Source organism: Hyperoodon ampullatus, assembly GCF_949752795.1.
Source record: "Hyperoodon ampullatus genome assembly, chromosome: 1".
In the NCBI taxonomy this organism is placed as follows: domain Eukaryota; kingdom Metazoa; phylum Chordata; class Mammalia; order Artiodactyla; family Ziphiidae; genus Hyperoodon; species Hyperoodon ampullatus.
This window is the reverse complement of record NC_136914.1, coordinates 106,199,718-106,218,747: the sequence shown is the minus strand read 5'-3', so window position 1 is coordinate 106,218,747 and position 19,030 is coordinate 106,199,718. Positions and strand designations below refer to the sequence as shown.

The following is a 19,030-nucleotide window of genomic DNA, read 5'->3' as shown; positions in this document are numbered from 1 at the left end:
GATAAAGAAAATATGAGAAAAGTAGGTTGGAATGGGCTCAGACTTATTCTCAACTCACCACTGGCGTCTTGGTGTCCGTGCCAACAGTTCAGGAATCAGCAGGCTACCTGGAGATGGTTTATAACAAGAAGCACAAAACCCAAGTCTCTTCTCCAACACCCCTCTGGTCAGTGGAGAAAGCCTGTAGTGAGGCAAGAGGGGAAGTTGCGCCATTCTTCTCACCTCTCCATCACCATTTCATCTTCTGCTTGCTAACCTTGATGTAACTTGAGAGCTGTCCTTGCTTCGGCTGTGCAGTCCAGAAGCCAGAACTTCCTCTAGGAAACTTTTCGTGTTATGCACAGTGGGTCCCCCCAGGACAATCCTCACTCCAGGAGTAGTACGGTTCAGGTTATAAACTGTTAGAGCCTCTTCATAGGTGGCCCCTCCAATTATAAACACAATGATGTCCTGAGGTCTGTCTCTGAGTGTGCTGGGGCCTAGATAAGGATACAGGTTTTCCTTGAGCTTTCCTTTGATGAGATGGTCCAGGGTCTCATGTAAGAAAGGCTGATGCTGGGTATATACATTTTCTACTCCTTTCAATCCTTTGAGGAACTGTTTGGTAATAGCCGCAACATCTTTGGGGCTGAAGATGTCACTTCCTCTGACCCGTTTACCACCATATTCAACAACTGTAGACACAAGCTTTCGATACTTCTCAGAAACACCTTTATTCCTATGGTCTATCATAATCCTGGTAGGCTATTGCTGCTGTGTCACTCATAATGTAGAGCATAAAGCATCACCAGGCACACAGCATCAAACTCTGTCACTTTGGGGTTCTGCAGGAGCCTCTTTACGTTCTGGAGAGCACTAGAATTGTCATTTTGACAGGCCAGTTCTTGCTCAACCTCCGAAACCTCCAGCAGATTCCACTCACTGACCAACCAAGACAGCTCTCCAACCACTGTCATGTGCTTTGATACAGTCCCAGACATCTTCTTGAATTGTCGGTAATTTGCAACAAAGGTCTTCACATCTGCTATTGATTCTAGTTTTTGCTGTTCTTTTGGTTTCTTCTTCTGAAAGTCTTCCATGAGGTTCTTTATGTTGCTACCAATCTCAGCAAAGTTCAGGTACGTATTGTTAGAGTAGAATTCATCATTTTCAGCAGATAGGAACACCTCTCTCAAGTCTTTACTGATCCCTGGCACTCTGGAAAGATCAAACCAACTGTTGTTTATGCCCAGTAGTTCATGGACCATGGCCTAATATGTCCACTGGTTTAGCAATGGGGTGATGGCATCATCGCAGCGATCTAAAATAAGTAACAATGGAGGAACCTCAGTCCGCCGGAATTCAAACAGTTCATATTCTTTAGTTATCACTTGCTTAACACATTCTGCAAGTCTCTTTGCTGATGAAAGCTGGTAACGAATCATGGGACATTTCTTCAGAGATAAAAGGAGAGCTGTCAGTCCTTGAGTTGCTCTGGATAGTTGGACTGGATCCCAATTTCGACCCTGACAGCAACCCAGAATATTGAGGGAAAACAAATGTGGATTCACAGCAATGTAATCACCATAAAATTCCTGAACCTCAGCCACAACTTCCTGTTCCTCAGGTTCAGCTAATGACTTCACATCACTCTTGCTGATCACATTACTGAAATAAATAAAATATATACTGTATTTGGGTCTTTGGAGCTCCTGAATCAGATAATCCACATTCTCCTGCTAGTGTGGGAGGGTCTCCTGCAGAGGCAGAGGGTGGCTGTGGCTCACCATGGGGGCAAGGACACTGGCAGCCTGATAAATCTTAAAAATGTTTTTAAAAGACTAATTAAAAATGGGTCCAAAAATGTTATCATCATTCACTCACTAGTTTAACGACATTAACTAGTCTATACTGTATATCCCAATACATTAAACAATAAAGATTGTTTTAGCATTGTTATTGTCTGTTAATTGTAAAAACCATATCTCTGGTTTTTGCTATATGTATCACTATGTATTGTAAAACTTAGCAGATCCTCATGTCAATGGCCAGGAAAACTATCCCTAGCATCATGGAGATAGTTATAGCAGGTGCAAAACATCTTATAGAGGACTTTGTTTTTCATTTTATAAAACTTTATTTGATTAAAAATTTGCCTTTTCTGTGTACACTGGAATGCTTTATTCCCTATGCATTTTACAGAGTTACAATCTCTCATTTTAAGTATTACCCCAAAAGTAATTTCAGAAAAAAAAAAGGTTTTGTGAAACTAAACTTGGCTTTTAAAAAATCATATGGACAAACAACTCTCAAACAAAACTGGATTAATAATATTTCTTGCCTGTTTAACTACATGACAGATTTCTTGTCCCAGTCCCCTTTCTCAAAAAAAAAAAAATCATGTGGAAACTAATTTAGAGAAAAGATTCTTCCCTAAAGGAGTTAAGGGAAAGGGAAGGGCCAGAAATTTCTTTGGCAAAAAATTCTATCCATAGCCATTTGTGTGTAACTGTTTTGCTTCAAGTACAGTACACTCTTTGGAGGGAAGGCGAGATGTTGTTCAGAGTGAGAGTGGTACTCTCCAACTAGCTGAAGTGCAGGAAGTCATCTACAGCCTCTTCCCCATGCTTGCGGCTGCATCCTGGAACCAACTCTGCCAACCCTGAGTGCAATACCAGGTTAAAAGCCAATGCTAGTTTGGCTGAGATGGTCTCTTCCACTGCAAAACAATGGATAAGATGGGACTGAGAAACAACCACTACATGATGACACTCAATAAAAAAGGTTTAGGGGAGATAAAAAAAGGATTTCAGAGACAGGGACAGATAGGCTGGTGAAAAACAAATCACATTTTTGCTAAGAAAATTAGATAAAGGAGAGGGACAGAATGGTGATAGCTTGTTCTTCAGAGGAGCTCTGCATGCTCTCATTTTGCTGAAATAGAGGCCAAAGGTCAATTAATTATATTAAGCTTCTGTTTTCTCAGCTTAAACAAACTAAGGTTCATGGGTACCTTCAAAATAATACATGATAGGAGGAAATGGATCCACAAATGACAATACAGCTATGTTTACTCTGATAACTAGCTCATTCACTAGTTTAACATTGGTCTGTTTGTCATGTACAACCCAATAAACTGGCCAATGAAAGGATTGCTTTAGCATTACAGAGATATAATCTAGGTATAACTTTGAGGGTTTCCGTAAATTAATCAGATTACTATCCTTAAGCATCCATGCATTGATATTATCAGGCATAAAAGAACTTGGTTCAAGCCAGGGGACTTGAACCACCCATGACTAGCCACAATGGCACTATACCTCTTTAGCATACTCATCCTTGTGGCCATCAGATGCTTCATTGCTATGACATTGCTAAATATGTAAAGAACTATGGAATAGTTTGTTGGCTGGTAAAAATGCCTGTGGTCTAGTTGCTATTTTACTAGTTATGCAATGTGACATATCTACTGTGGGTTTCTAAGAGACTCGAATCCACAAATATATTCCTCCTGACTCTGCTTCCACATTGCACAGAAGGACACAGGTAAGACAGATTGTCCTATCTCAGAAACAAAGAGATGGATAACCCTGAATATATTTTCTTCACACCATAGTTTAGGGCAAAGGATTGCAGATAAAATTTATGATTTCAGAAAAACAGTATAAAGAAAATAAATATTTGAATGAAAGACAAAATTTTGCTCTAAGATACTTTTTTTCCCTCTTAGAGATCAATTAATTTAAAGCTGATTGGCTTTGTTTTTGTATCCCATAACTCTAAGAATAACGTTTTTTTCTTTTTTTTAAATTTTGAATTTTATTTAATTTATTTTTTTATACAGCAGGTTCTTATTAGTCATCAATTTTATACACATCAGTGTATACATGTCAATCCCAATCGCCCAGTTCAGCACACCACCATCCCCACCCCGCCATGGCTTTCTCCCCTTGGTGTACATACATTTATGCTCTACATTTGTGTCTCAACCTCTGCTCTGCAAACCGGTTCCTCTGTACCATTTTTCTAGGTTCCACATACATGCGTTAATATACAATATTTATTTTTCTATTTCTGACTTACTTCACTCTGTAAGACAGTCTCTAGATCCATTCACATCTCAACAAATAACTCAATTTCGTTCCCTTTTATGGCTGAGTAATATTCCATTGTATATATGTACCACATCTTCTTTATCCATTTGTCTGTCAATGGGCTTTTAGGTTGCTTCCATGACCTGGCTATTGTAAATAGTGCTGCAATGAACATTGGGGTGCATGTGTCTTTTAGAATTATGGTTTTCTCTGGATATATGTCAGTAGTGGGGTTCCTGGATCATATGGTAATTCTATTTTTAGTTTTTTAAGGAACCTCCATACTGTTCTCCATAGTGGCTGTATCAATTTACATTCCCACCAACAGTGCAAGAGGGTTCCCTTTTCTCCCCACCCTCTCCAGCATTTGTTGTTTGTAGATTTTCTGATGATGCCCATTCTAACTGGTGTGAGGTGATACCTCACTGTAGTTTTGATTTGCATTTTGCTAATAATTAGTGATGTTAAGCAGCTTTTCATGTACTTCTTGGCCATCTGTATGTCTTCTTTGGAGAAATGTCTATTTAGGTCTTCTGCCCATTTTTGGATTGGGTTGTTTGTTTCTTTAATATTGAGCTGCATGAGCTGTTTATATATTTTGGAGATTAATCCTTTGTCTGTTGATTCATTTGCAAATATTTTCTCCCATTCTGAGGGTTGTCTTTTCGTCTTGCTTATGGTTTCCTTTGCTGTGCAAAAACTTTGAAGTTTCATTAGGTCCCATTTGTTTATTTTTGTTTTTATTTCCATTACTCTAGGAGATGGATCAAAAAAGATCTTGCCGTGATTTATGTCAAAGAGTGTTCTTCCTATGTTTTCCTCTAAGAGTTTTATAGTGTCCGGTCTTACATTTAGGTCTTGAGTCCATTTTGAGTTTATTTTTGTGTATGGTGTTAGGGAGTGTTCTAGTTTCTAAGAATGACTATTAAAGAAATACCTTGAGTGCATGAAAGTTTCCATTCAGTGGATAATTTTGTATAATGTTTCATTCCTCCTTCTTTCCCTGTTATTCTTCAAATTTCTATTAAAAGGTAAGTAATATCATGAAATTTGATGACACACACTGTTAATGCTCTTTGGGTAGGATGAATGAAGGCCTTTTATATAGGAAGGAAATCGTTATGAAAATATTTTGACTGACATCCACTCATCCTCTATTTACATATCCTTAGTCTCTGGTTTTCTGGGTTTCTATAATTTCTAGCTTATATTCATAGGGTTTTAAAAAAATTCATGAAAGCCCTCTCATTTTTTTCATTTACATGTTCAGGTATAAATAAACTTAAGTAACAGGACCATATGAAGGATTTATTTGAGTTTGGAGTCTGGATTTTGGTAAAGAGAAAGAGTTATGGGGTTCTGTTAAAATAAGTCTGACAAGTCTTGGCCCAAAGTCACTCTGAGGAAGAATATGTCTTCCTTTGAAAGCAAGAGTATAATCAATATTTTCATAAAATATCAATATGAAGTAGAATATAGTATGTCAAGCCAGTATTAACATTTCATTAATGAGTATTTCATTTTTTAAAGGCTATATAACAAGAACAGATTAATCTCATAACCTGAAAGTTTTTACTTCATTATTGTTTCTTCTTTATTTCTGGCTAAATTGTACTTTCAAGTGAGTAGACAGAAACATGATGCTATATATTGAATAACTTCAACTAAATATCCATGTTATTCTTCAGTGTTAAGTGATCTCTTAGCTAGAATAAAAAGGGTAGATGTGATGCTCTCTCCAGTCCCAAGTACAGTGTGCCCCAACGTAGAGGTTTCTTGAGTTACTGTTAGAGAATGATTCCAATTCTTGGCAGCCTAATCTCACACTTCAGTATGGATCCCAACTTCTACATCTGTTCAGATGAGCCATTGGCTAAATGGCTGTGTAGTAGTATTCAACAGTATTTATTTGTCTTCTTTATGGTGATTTTTAGGACTGGTCATACATACCCCCTTCCTCCTCCCTCTCTATTTTCCATGCATATTTTTGAGAGCCCATACGTCTTAGGAATAAACTTACTGTCTGTTAAGAATTCACAGTCTACTGGGGTTGGGATAAAAATAAAAAATTCTAGTACAATATGGTAAGTGTTATGATACCATGAGAACACAGAGGAGAAACACCTAATCTAGTTTATGGGGATTAGGGGAGGCAATTTAAAGATTATACCTGACACAAATACACAGATATTTGCATATACATGTGTCGGCACACATTTTAAAAAACTAGATTATTATCATTTCAGAAATAAGGTAGTAATGCTTCAGTGTTGGCTGATATGCCTGTCTCTACCATAGTAAAAGAAACACACTGTCTTAATTGGGGGTTAATATTTGCAAACTACTTGACTTTTCTAGTAGAACGGTGGCACATAATTTTGAGGTATTAATGCTTTTCTAATCTCTGCTGTATTTTCAACAGCTGACTTATAGTAAATACCAAATTAAAACTTTTATAATATGCATGGTAGAGTGGAAAGCATGTCAGATTAGTTTAAAAAAAAATAGATGTTAGTCCTACATAGAGGCATTAACTATGTGATTTTGACCAATTTAACTTAATTAAACCTCAGTTTCTTCATTGGAAACATGAAGAAGCTGAGCAAGATGATTTAAAATAATTTTTTTTCTAGATTTAAACATCTGATTTTATTTTTAAAATCTGGTTTATATTAACATTTTGAAATCATTATAATCAGAAGACAATAGATTTTAAGTTCCCACTCCTAGGAAGTGTTTGTATTGTTGATGTTCTCTCCCTCCCTATAAAATTTGACTTTATCTTACTAGTCACACCGTTCCCATCATACTAGCCAAGACCTGTCAGACTGGTTCTAGTTAGATCATCAGTGACTTCTTTCTTCACCTCAATTTAGCCTACAAAGTTGCTGATAGAGCCTGGATACACACACTTGGTGGCAGACCTCGGTCTCCACAGGAACATTGCTTGCTGGTCAGCAATGTATCGGTGAGTTTTCTTCTCTTTTCCTTTGTCTTAAGTTAACTTGTTTAAAATGGCATGAACCACACCAAGGAATGTGTAGATCTCCAATTTATTATTTGCTTAATGTGGGAAACTATTTTTTGATATTTAACATTAAATTATGTCAAGAAATAGGTTTCTCTTCTTTCTATACTAGTGTTCCCTGTCCTCTTGTGACCCATCCCAAATGTTTATGTACTTTCAGAAGAGCTCAACAAAAGATAAAGCCACATGGTGTTTGACAACTGTCTTTTAGTTTGTTTTGTTTTGAGAAAAATAGAATGTGTTTTTAGCTTGGGTTTTTTTTGTCCCAAGTTATATTATATTGTATTATATATTATATTTAATACTCAAAATTATACATGAGAAAAAAATCTAAAACCATGAAGATCAAACTTACACTTCTTTCTGTAAGTAAATAGTATAAACTAAAAAAATTATATATGTTTTAAAAGAACAAGAAACAATTTAAGAAGACAATGTGATTAAATTATTATAGTTGGATTTTTAAAATAAATCCAATGATGTACCTGGCCACAATCAACTTCTCTAATAGAGAAGTCATAATTATTCTGAGGTTGTTTTCTTTAAAAGTTAGAAACTAAACAGTAACAAGATTTCAGTGTACCAGTTTGGGCTCTGAAAATAATTTTATCTTCATGTTAAAAATTCATTTTCTCTGATTGAGATATTGGCATGCTCTTTTTTGTTAATTTCTGTTTTGAGAAGAAAACAGTTTGAAAAGTATAAAGCTTCTAATGGTATCTTAATAGTGAAAAACACTCAGGCTCTGTAGTTGATAGGAAGAAATTTCTACATAGTTCTCATGAGAAATTTAATACTCTCTATATTTGTTGATGAATCAACTAAGAGCTACAGACATCACAAATTAAATCAGACTCTTCAAGGCTTCCTGCCTTCTGCAAGTACTTCTCTATAATCCATGATGGTTTTGTGTCTTACCCTTTTTACCTGGATTATCTTTAAGAATATTACTATAGAAAACAGTGCTTTTATTTAAACATATAATTTCTATCAAACTCAAGATTCTAAATTGATTTCAGGCTTTGTCTACACTAAATCTGAGTGAGTCTGGAGTTTGTGTAGGGGAGTTATAATTTGGAGATATTGGAATGAATTTTTCTGAGTATAGTCTCTAATTTGAAGCAAAGATGTTTTCAGTCTTGCTTCAGAATAGATGGAAGATACCTCTCAAGGAAAAACAAACAAACAAAAAACTCCTTCCTGATCTAAAAATTGTATACAAAGTGGAGCATATCGATGTTTGAGTCGGCCTAGGAGATGTTCAGAGAATGGGCTAGAGTGAAAAGGGATTAAATTTATTAGCACATTTGCTGGAATAAGTGTACCAACAAGAATGCTTTGAAAAAAGAGGTATATTGAGATATATAGGCAATTTCTTTTTAAGGCCATTTGCTCATAACTGGGAAGGCATATCAGAAACATGTGGAGAGTTTTATCAAATGGCATGTTCCTTCCTCTTTGACCAAATTTTTGATAGCCCCTTCCTCACTCTACCTGTTCTAAATGAAAACCACTATGTTAGAATTTAAAGGTTAGAAGAAATTTGGACCAGGTAAACATTATTCTTCAGATGCTATCGTTTTCTTCAAACTCTGATTTTATACTATCCTTTGAATATGAAGAAGTCAACACATTAATTTTATAAAAACACATACAACAGAAGGTTAAAGAAGACTTTTTCCAGTATAAGTTTATAGGGAAGAGATTTGAGAAGAGAAGAATATATTTATTAAATATATTTATTATTTATGGGAATGTCTGCCAACTCTATTCATCAGCAACCACCAAAAACCAGCAACCACTGACAGCAGACCAAATCTGTAGACATTAATATCTACACAGGTTTAGATAGATGAAGGTAAACTGAGTAATATTCAAATGAAACAAAATGGACAACTTTAATTTTTACTTGGTAGGGTAAGCATTATCTCTCAACATGTGACCCATGGACCCCCTCCATTAGATTCACTGGGTACTTATTAAAAACAGAAAAGTCCAGTTCTCATCCAAGAAATTCCCATGAATCTCTGGTTGAGGCATGGGAATTGTATTAAAAGTTACACAAGGTAATTCTTATTTACTGTACAGTTGGAGAAGAACTGATACAGTACAAAGCCATAAAAAAGGAACTTGTAAGATAGAAAGAAATTAAAGTGGAAATGAAATAGGTCAGTTTTTGAAGTGATAGCTCTTTGTTTTATTTAAACTGGTATAATTATACCTCAATGGGAGGTGTTCTCTCGCAGTTTACCTTTTCCTCCAAGGGAGAAGAGTAGTCATTTATGCAACATAGTGATGATTAAGGAAAAGAGGATAATTTCAGAATGTCTGGAAAACTGAAGGGAGGATACAGACATAATTTGGGTAGTTTGTGTCAGACAGGGAGGGTGGTCTTATTTGGATTAAGAATCTATTTGTTTACAGGGAAAAATGTCAATGTAAAATTAATCTATTGTAGCAACCTCTTCCTTTTTGCCCTGAAATTAGTCAATAGATAATGATACTGAAGGGTCCCTCTACTGAGGTGCAGGTCCAGAGTTGCTTTATGATAGTGCTCCAAGTGTTTAATGCTGTGCCTCACTTCTCCTTCAGCTAAGATCAGTCCTGGTCCATGTAACAACTTTTAATGAGTTCTCATTGTGTACTAAGTTCTGTATGGAAGAAAACTTTGTTGAGCACCTATTATGTATTGCACATTTTGTAAAATGCTTTCTGATTGAATTTTGGCAATACTTTGAGAAACCATTATTGTTATCTCTCCTTAAAAAGATGAAATAACTGCAGCTCAGATGGTCCAGGGTTAGTAAGTGTTGGATCTAGAACCTGACCTTGGCATTTCTGGCTTTAAAGTCTATGTTCTTTCTACTGTAACACACTGTCTTATCATGTGTGGGAAGCTAAAAGAAGAGTCTTTGGAAAGTTTACCCTCTAACAGAGAAATGGAAAACGTGCACACATGCATATACACACACAGAGAAAATGTGTATGTATGTGTAGGCATACATGTTTATATAATGTATAGGCAAAGAAACAGGTCAATACAAGTTAATATGAAAGAATGCACTTATGCTGAAGGAGGAAGGGTGGTGGTATAATTTTACTTTCATTGACAGGTCTTTACAAATGTTTTGAAGAATGCACAGACTGCCATTGTTTAGTTTTCTCAAAACTGTCTCTGTTTAAACAAGATAAGAACATGACCTAACTTTTCCGCACTATCTCAAAGGTGATCAGTGACTGAGAGCACAGCACTTCAATTTTATCCTCACTGTTTTCTAAAAAAGATTGCAACCTTTGCTATTGTGTGAAAATCAAGTTCATCTTAGTGCAGCATTTCATGGAAGGAATTCATCAGTCTGTAATAATTACAACTGTCTAGTGAACATTTGTTATTTTTTCATTATTGTCTGCTTTCCTCCAAAAATATCATTGCTTCAATATAATAAGGGAATAAATAGAGACATTCAAGAAAAAAAGCAACATCATGTGCTTCCTTGTCAGCACTGAGATTTATAATTATGCCTGATGCTTTTGTGCTTGAGGATGGGGCTCTTGGGCAGTTATGGAGCAGGTCTTCTAAGATGGTCGGTGGTGAAATGAGTGCTCTGTCTGCATTTCATGGCTTTATCAGGGTTAGATTTTAGAGGAACTCCACTAAATACGTCTCAAAGTACACTCCTCTGGACATATTCTCATCGAAGATGGTGGATAAGAATTGTGAGGAATGTTCTCAGGGTTTCAAGCATAATTTGATAGGTTTGAAATGAGCGGATTAGAGGGTAGGAAAGTTTTAAGAGGTTGAGAAAAAAAAAAAAAAAGGGCTGCAGAGATACCAGGTCATGCCAGAACCTGCAAGCCGAACCTTCTCCCAGGTACATATATGGCCTGCATGGTTGAGCAATTTCTGAGATTTTTAGAATAGTAATTCTGAGATGATAGAACTAAGTTTAGGGGAATCCAAAGTATCAGTCATCATTAAATTCTATCTTGTAGTCTTTCAACCTTTTATCTGAAGATGTCAGATGATGTCTTTTGTTTGAAGCTGCAAAAGCAGATACAGAAGGATTTAGCACTCTGTTTAAAGTTGAGCTATGAGTCAGTGCAGAACAAATAATAATTGCTATCATTTGTTTCACATGTACTGTGTACCAACTACTATTCTAAAATAGCATGTGCATTTAATTTTTATAACAAACAATGGTTATATTATTATACCCATTTCACAGATGAGGAAACTGAGGCTCAGACAGTATTTGCCCAGAGGTGATAATGGCAGAACTGGGAATTAACCCAGGTCTATCTGACTCCCACCCATGCTCTTAATCAATGCTATATCATCCCCACAATTCCTCCTTTATCTACCTAGGTGATGCTACTGCTATGCTGATTTAACTGTCTTATTGTGTTAAAAGATACAAAAGTTATATTTACAAGGAACAAAGTTATTGTTCAATGGATAATCTTCTAAGTAGACCTCCAAGGCTTGGAGACAGGAAGTATCTCTGTGTTCTATAAATTAAGGGATACCACAGTCAAAGATTAGGTAGTTTTCATGTGGTCACAGGAATGGGTGAGTCAGTCAATACTAAAGCTCGAATCTGTCCTCCCAGTTCACCTGTGTACCGATTCCAATGTTGTCAAGTAGAAGAGTTAAACCAACACAGGTGTCTACCTGACCCAGGAAATATTATTTTTACTGTTATTACTATTACCATTTGAATTTGTATAGAATTATATGGACTTTTAAAAATTGGTTATTGCACATTAAAAGCTTAGCAGGTCACAGCAAAATTCAGAGAGGGTATATATAGTAGGATATATATGTATATACACATATATAATGTATGTTCTTTACACATAATTCTAACATATATTCTTATTTGATACCTATCAACAACTGTGAAGCAGACAATTTTAATATTATCATGATTTCACAGATAGGAAAACCAAAGATTAGGAAGACTGAGATTTCTAAATCTCTGAGTAAGTGATTGGTAGAACTGGAGTTTGACATACATTTCTAACTCTGGTCCTGAACTTTCTAATACTCCCTACTGCCTCCATTACATCATGATCCCTGGAATCACAAGTGTTCCCCTTGGTTAAGCAGAGATAACTTTCCTTTCTCTTTAAACAATTAGCTTAACCCTTGTGTCTCATCTTTTCCTAGTCCAGAAAATACCAAAGATAATAAATAATACATCTAAAATATTTCAAACCAATCTTTCAAACCTTAGAGTACATTCAAGTTGTAATTAAGCACTTGGATATATATTACTGGATTCAACAGCAAAGCTAGATTTGGGATTCTTTTTTTTTTTTAACATCTTTATTGGAGTATAATTGCTTTACAATGGTGTGTTAGTTTCTGCTTTATAATAAAGTGAATCAGTTATACATATACATATGTTCCCATATCTCTTCCCTCTTGCATTTCCCTCCCTCCCACCCTCCCTATCCCACCCCTCTAGGTGGTCACAAACCACCAACCTGATCTCCCTGTGCTATGCAGCTGCTTCCCACTAGCTAGCTATTTTACGTTTGGTAGTGTATATATGTCCATGCCACTCTCTCACTTTGTTACAGCTTACCCTTCCCACTCCCCATATCCTCAAGTCCATTCTCTAGTATGTCTGTGCCTTTATTCCCGTCTTACCCCTAGGTTCTTCATGACCATTTTTTTTCTTTCTTAGATTCCATATATATGTGTTAGCATACGGTATTTGTTTTTCTCTTTCTGACTTACTTCACTCTGTATGACAGACTCCAGGTCCATCCACCTCACTACAAATAACTCAGTTTCGTTTCTTTTTATGGCTGAGTAATATTCCATTGTATCATCTGACACCAGTCAGAATAGCCATCATCAAAAATTCTAGAAACAATAAATGCTGGAGAGGGTGTGGAGAAAAGGGAGCACTCTTGCACTGTTGGTGGGAATGTAAATTGATACAGCCACTATGGAGAACAGTATGGAGGTTCCTTAAAAAACTAAAAATAGAATTACCATACGACCCAGCAATCCCACTACTGGTCATGTACCCTGAGAAAACCATAATTCAAAAAGAGTCATGTACCAAAATGTTCATTGCAGCTCTATTTACAATAGCCAGGACATGGAAGCAACCTAAGTGGCCATCAACAGATGAATGGATAAAGAAGATGTGGCACATATATACAATGGGCTTCTTAAGTAGAGTTCTAAATCCTTGCACAAAACTGTACACATCATGGCTGACCATTGGCTTGATGTATAGATTCTTAGAGCTAGAAAGGTCCAAAGGTGAGTAGTTTTACACATTTTCTTTACCAGTTGAATCCCTTTCACACATAAGGCTAATGCAAACCCCTGCTGCGTGGAGCAGGTTGCTCCGGGTGGAGTGGGAATAAGGCTTGGGAGCCTCACCTGTTCCATCTTCTCCTTATCCCCTCAGTCACATGAGGCAATTTGAGGGATTTTTCAACCTGTTTTGAAAACAAATTAATTCCTCATTATGAAGGAGGAATAATGACAAAGTCAACATTTGCTGTACATGTACTGTGTACTTGGCATAATGCCAATGGCATAATGCCAATTCCTCTATAAGTGTTATTCCATTTAATCCTTAGAAGAAACCTATAGTTAGGTTCTATCATTATCCCCATTTATGGGAGGGGAAACGTAGACTTAGAGAAGGTGAGTAACTTGCTTGGAGCCATCTAGCTAGTAAGAGGTAGAGCCAGGGCGAAACCCAAGCTATTTGACGCAAAAGCCCAGACCTATATCCACTAAGCAAGAAAATAGAAGTCATTTGCTTAAAGTTGTAGAACTTTTTACAATGAGATCCTCGATGAAAACTTGGTCTCCTTATTTATTAGTATCAGATTTATTACTTGTATCTCTAAATTGTGCAGCTAGAAAATATTAAGTAAAAATATTTTATTAAGTAAATATATTTCTTGAATGTCCTCTTCTCCCAAAGGTAATTACATAAAAAATCACAATTTACCTTGATTGCAACTAATCTGTTTTGCATATTGCAATAGTATCAGCTTAGATATGAGTGACAGGAAGCTTAGGATAAAGTGGCTTACATAAAATGTCACTTTATTTCAGTTTAATGTAAAACAAGTCTGGAGATAGTCAGGTAGGGGCTGATAGGGAGGTTTACCAAGTAATTAGGAATCTAGGCTTCTACTGCTGTGCTGTCCCATCAATATGAACATATATCCTCCCAATCATGGTTTAGTGTGGTTGCCAGAGCTCCAATTAGCACATCAGGATTCTACCCACTGGAATAGAGACTCCATTGGTCAGAACTTATATTCATAGGGAGAGTCATGGATAAAGGACATTATTCTATTTTCCAGGGGGCCATATGCTCAACCAAAAATCAAAGGTTCTATTATTAAGGAAAATATTTGGGACAGGCACCTATGAGTCTGTAGCACAGACATGCTTAGTTTGAATGATGAGAGGTATATCTTGTTGTGATGAACAGTAGGCAGATGAATATATGGGTTGGAAGTTTAGACAAGTGATCTGTATTTATAGATTTGGTAGCCATCAGCATTTAGATATGAATTAAAGACATGGACATTAGTGACTGAAAATATTTAGCCCTTTTGGACAAAATAATACTTTTAAAAATAAATTTATTATTTTTGGCTGTGTTGGGTCTTTGTTGCTGCTCATGGGCTTTCTCTAGTTGGGGCAAGAAGGGGCTACTCTTCGTTGCGGTGCGCAGGCTTCTCATTGCGGTGACTTCTCTTGTTGCGGAGCATAGGCTCTAGGCACACGGGCTTTAGTAGATGCTGTGCATGGGTTCAGTAGCTGTGGCTCATGGGCTCTAGAGTGCAGGATCAGTAGTTGTGGTGCATGGGCTTAGTTGCTCCTCGGCATGTGGGATCTTCCTGGACCAGGGCTCGAACCCATGTCCCCTGCATTGGCAGACAGATTCTTAACCACTGCGCCACCTGGGAAGCCCTAGATAAAATAATACTTTTATAACTTTATAGTATTTGCACAGTAAATTCTACCTTATTCTAATATGAATCTGAGCATATTTCACTATGTTATTATTAAAATGCCAATATATTAAAGTATAATTAAGTAAATATATTTATATTAAGTAAATATATAATGATCAACTTCACAAATTTGTGTTCCATCCAAAAGTTAAGACTCAATACTTCCATTATATTATAGGTCAGCAACTGAGGCAGGAAATTCATTAATCAAGAAATCCCTCTTTTGGAAGAATAATACAAACACTAACAAGAGTTAATACGTTTCTAGTTGTCCCTCATTGCTAAATTAATTCAGATAGGGTTTTATTATATACAGAAATTTCTAGATTATCTGAGGGATTCTTTGTGTATGGCTTACAGTACTTGCCAGGGAAACAGCAGCCAGGAGGACACCACACAGTCTAGCACATGTTGCAGCTGGCACACTCCAATTTTAAGGCCCATCAGTGGCTTGCACAAAATGCAGTTTTACAAGTCTAGGAATTTTAAAACTGGCTTAGGATGCAAGTAGTCAAGAAACTTAATGACTTCCTCATATGAAACTTGGATTATTTCAAATAACTTGCAGACTCTTAATTTGACCATTCCAAATGATCTGGCATGTAGCCATCAGAAAAATAACGTGAAAAATTATGTTAAAGTTGATTGTTTAAAAATGCTAAATTTTAATTATAATAATGTTGAGCATTTTTAGGTTATTTGAGGCATGGAAGGCGAGCTTTGGTGGAAACTAAAGAGCAGCTAGATCAATTAAAATTCTCATTGTTTTCTAACAAATGAAGAAAATGAGAGCATACTTCACATCATTTAAGTTGGGGGTTACAGGATGCTGGAACTTCCGTGACGTTGAATATGCTCTCAGATTTCTCATCTGAGAAACTTAGGACTTAGATGAAAGGACTTAGTCTTTCAATAAAAGTTCTAAGATGGAGACACAGGTCACTGGTCTTCCAGTTCAGAGTTATTTCCACCATATCATGTCAACTTTCATAAGAGGCATCTAGACAAAGTCATGAGAAAGATTTGGTAGAAAGATATCTAATGTTACAAAAAATTTCTGAAAGGCAGTGTTATACATTAGCAGCTTCAAGAGTGTCTCTAGCTCATGTTTCTCAACCATTTTTTCTTCTGATACAACAGCCACAACATAGTCACACACTCCCTGTTAATGCTTTTTTTTCCTTCCACATTTATTTATTTATTTATTTATTTATTTACTTACTTACTTACTTACTTATTTATTTTTGCGGTACGCGGGCCTCTCACTGTTGTGGCCTCTCCCGTTGCGGAGCACAGGCTCTGGATGCGCAGGCTCAGTGGCCATGGCTCACGGGCCCAGCCTCTCGGTGGCATGTGGGATCCTCCCAGAATGGGGTACGAACCCGCGTCCCCTGCATCGGCAGGTGGACTCTCAACCACTGCACCACAAGGGAAGCCCTTCCACATTTTAAAGTGCATACGATTCCCTATGACTAGCTGCAACGGTGTCTCTTGTCAACATTTCTGTGGGAAACTGCTGCTTTTAAAATTGCTTACTCAGATCATTTTGACTTATTATCTTGAACTGCAAAGAGTGTGAAGAAAATAAAGCAAATATGTTAGTGTAATTAAGTGTTAAAGTAGCTCACTTTATAATTCTATAGACCCATACCTAATTACTTAATAATATCTTTAAATTTTTTGCACCCCATCTATCTGTGACTGTAAATTTCTAGACGTCAGGCAGCGTGCCAACCTAAATCTCAGTTTGTAGTTTCCTGTGCTGCATCATATCTGGCTGGGAACTTAACAAAGAGCTAGATGATAACACAGTGGAGATCAGAGACATTCGTTACAGTTGAATTATCAGTAATAGTTATATAACACACGTGTCCAATAAAAGCCTGATGATACCATATTTGTAATCACAAATTCCTTTTAAAGTAGGTGGGAGGAAACATATTATCACTGGAGTTTTATGGTTAGTTAAATATAGGAGTCGTTAAGCTATGGGTTTTACCTGGGTTAACAGTCAGTGGTAGGGTTTTCTTTCATTCCCAATATTTATTAAAAACTTACTATTGCACTAAGTAATACTATGTTTATTAAAAACTTATTATGGTACTAAGTAATAACATATTTTTATGTCTATGATTTCAACTTTTAGGTACTTTATAATGTGAAAATGCCACACAGAGCCATTTCAATAATTCACAAAGTGTTGTCAGATATTTAAAAGAATTATCTTCGAGTTTGGAATAAATAATTTCATACTGCTTCCCCCACATAAAATTTCTTTTACTGAATAGTCATTGGTGCCATTTTCCAGTATTGAGGGGCATACTAAGAGTGTTATAAAACAAATTTTTGTTTCTATGCTAAGAATATTGTGGAGAATAGAGTTCATGATATTACACAGTATTCTTTTTATTAGAATCTAAAAGAATTGTATTGTGGCTAAGTAATTGCTCAGTTTTAATCTTATGGGTGATATGAAGAATGTACCTGAATAGAGTTTAGTTGTTTTCTTGTTTAGTTTTGTTTAGTTTTGCTTTTGAGTTGGCTGCTAGAAAGCTACAAAGTTTGTTGGCTGACTTAAGGAAATATCTAGATAGGAATTATGATATGTAGTTTTAGTACTATTCTAATTTTGTGTTTTCACTTATGTTTTGCTTTATTCTTGCATCTCTATGTTTAATTTAATACCATATCTATAAATGTAATTTAATACTATATATAATTTAATAATTATGTAAATGTAAATATATATCTTTATAAGCTACCTTAAATCAGTCTAGAACAAGGTAGAATATAAATAAAACATTTAGAATAAAAACAATGAGTTTTCCACCATTTGTCTTGGTGCATTAAAAGAAAATGGAAACAGTTGTCTGGTAATTAGACTACCACCTTGTTATGATTGTAACTTCTCTTTGAGAACTATTCATAGTTATTATGGTAGGGAATGCACACATAATTCAGTCCAAGGGCCTGGCTGATGCTATCAGACACTTTATAGGTATGTTTGTATAACAGTGGACACGACAGCAGTAGGTTATTTGTAATTTATTTTTTGAATTGTATTTTATTTATTTTTTTATACAGCAGGTTCTTATTAGTCATCAATTTTATACACTTCAGTGTATACATCTCAATCCCAATCTCCCAATTCATCACACCATCCCCCCACCCCCCGCCGCTTTCCCCGTTTGGGGTCCATACGTTTGTTCTCTACATCTGTGTCTCTATTTCTGCCCTGCAAACCGGTTCATCTGTACCATTTTTCTAGGTTCCACATACATGCATTAATATACGATATTTGTTTTTCTCTTTCTGACTTACTTCACTCTGTATGACAGTCTCTAGATCTATCCACATCTCAACAAATGACCCAATTTCGTTCCTTTTTATGGCTGAGTAATATTCCATTGTATATATGTACCACATCTTCTTTATCCATTCATCTCTCGATGGGCATTTAGATTGCTTCCATGACTTGGCTATTGTAAATAGTGCTGCAATGAACACTGGGGTGCATGTGTCTTTTTGAATTATGGTTTTCTCTGGATATATGCCCAGTAGTGGGATTGCTGGATCATATGGTAATTCTATTTTTAGTTTTTTAAGGAACCTCCATACTGTTCTCCATAGTGGCTGTATCAATTTACATTCCCACCAACAGTGCAAGAGGGTTTCCTTTTCTTCACACCCTCTCCAGCATTTGTTGTTTGTAGATTTTCTGATGATGCCCATTCTAACTGGTGTGAGGTGATACCTCATTGTAGTTTTGATTTGCATTTCTCTAATAATTAATGATGCTGAGCAGCTTTTCATGTGCTTCTTGGCTATCTGTATGTCTTCTTTGGAGAAATGTCTATTTAGGTCTTCTGCCCATTTTTGGATTGGGTTTTTTTCACACACACACACACACACACACACA

General features: G+C 36.2%; 1 pseudogene across 1 annotated transcript in view; it reads right to left on the bottom strand.

Moving 5' to 3' along the window:
• Positions 1-237: 237 nt before the first annotated feature.
• Positions 238-19,030, bottom strand: part of LOC307057814 (vacuolar protein sorting-associated protein 45-like) — a 39,813-nt pseudogene continuing 21,020 nt past the window's right edge. Inside the window, exons 3-4 of the transcript in view lie at positions 2,592-2,698; positions 238-1,718 (exon numbers count right to left, since the gene is read on the bottom strand). The product of the transcript in view is annotated as a vacuolar protein sorting-associated protein 45-like (transcript). The remainder of the gene's footprint in view (positions 1,719-2,591; positions 2,699-19,030) is intronic.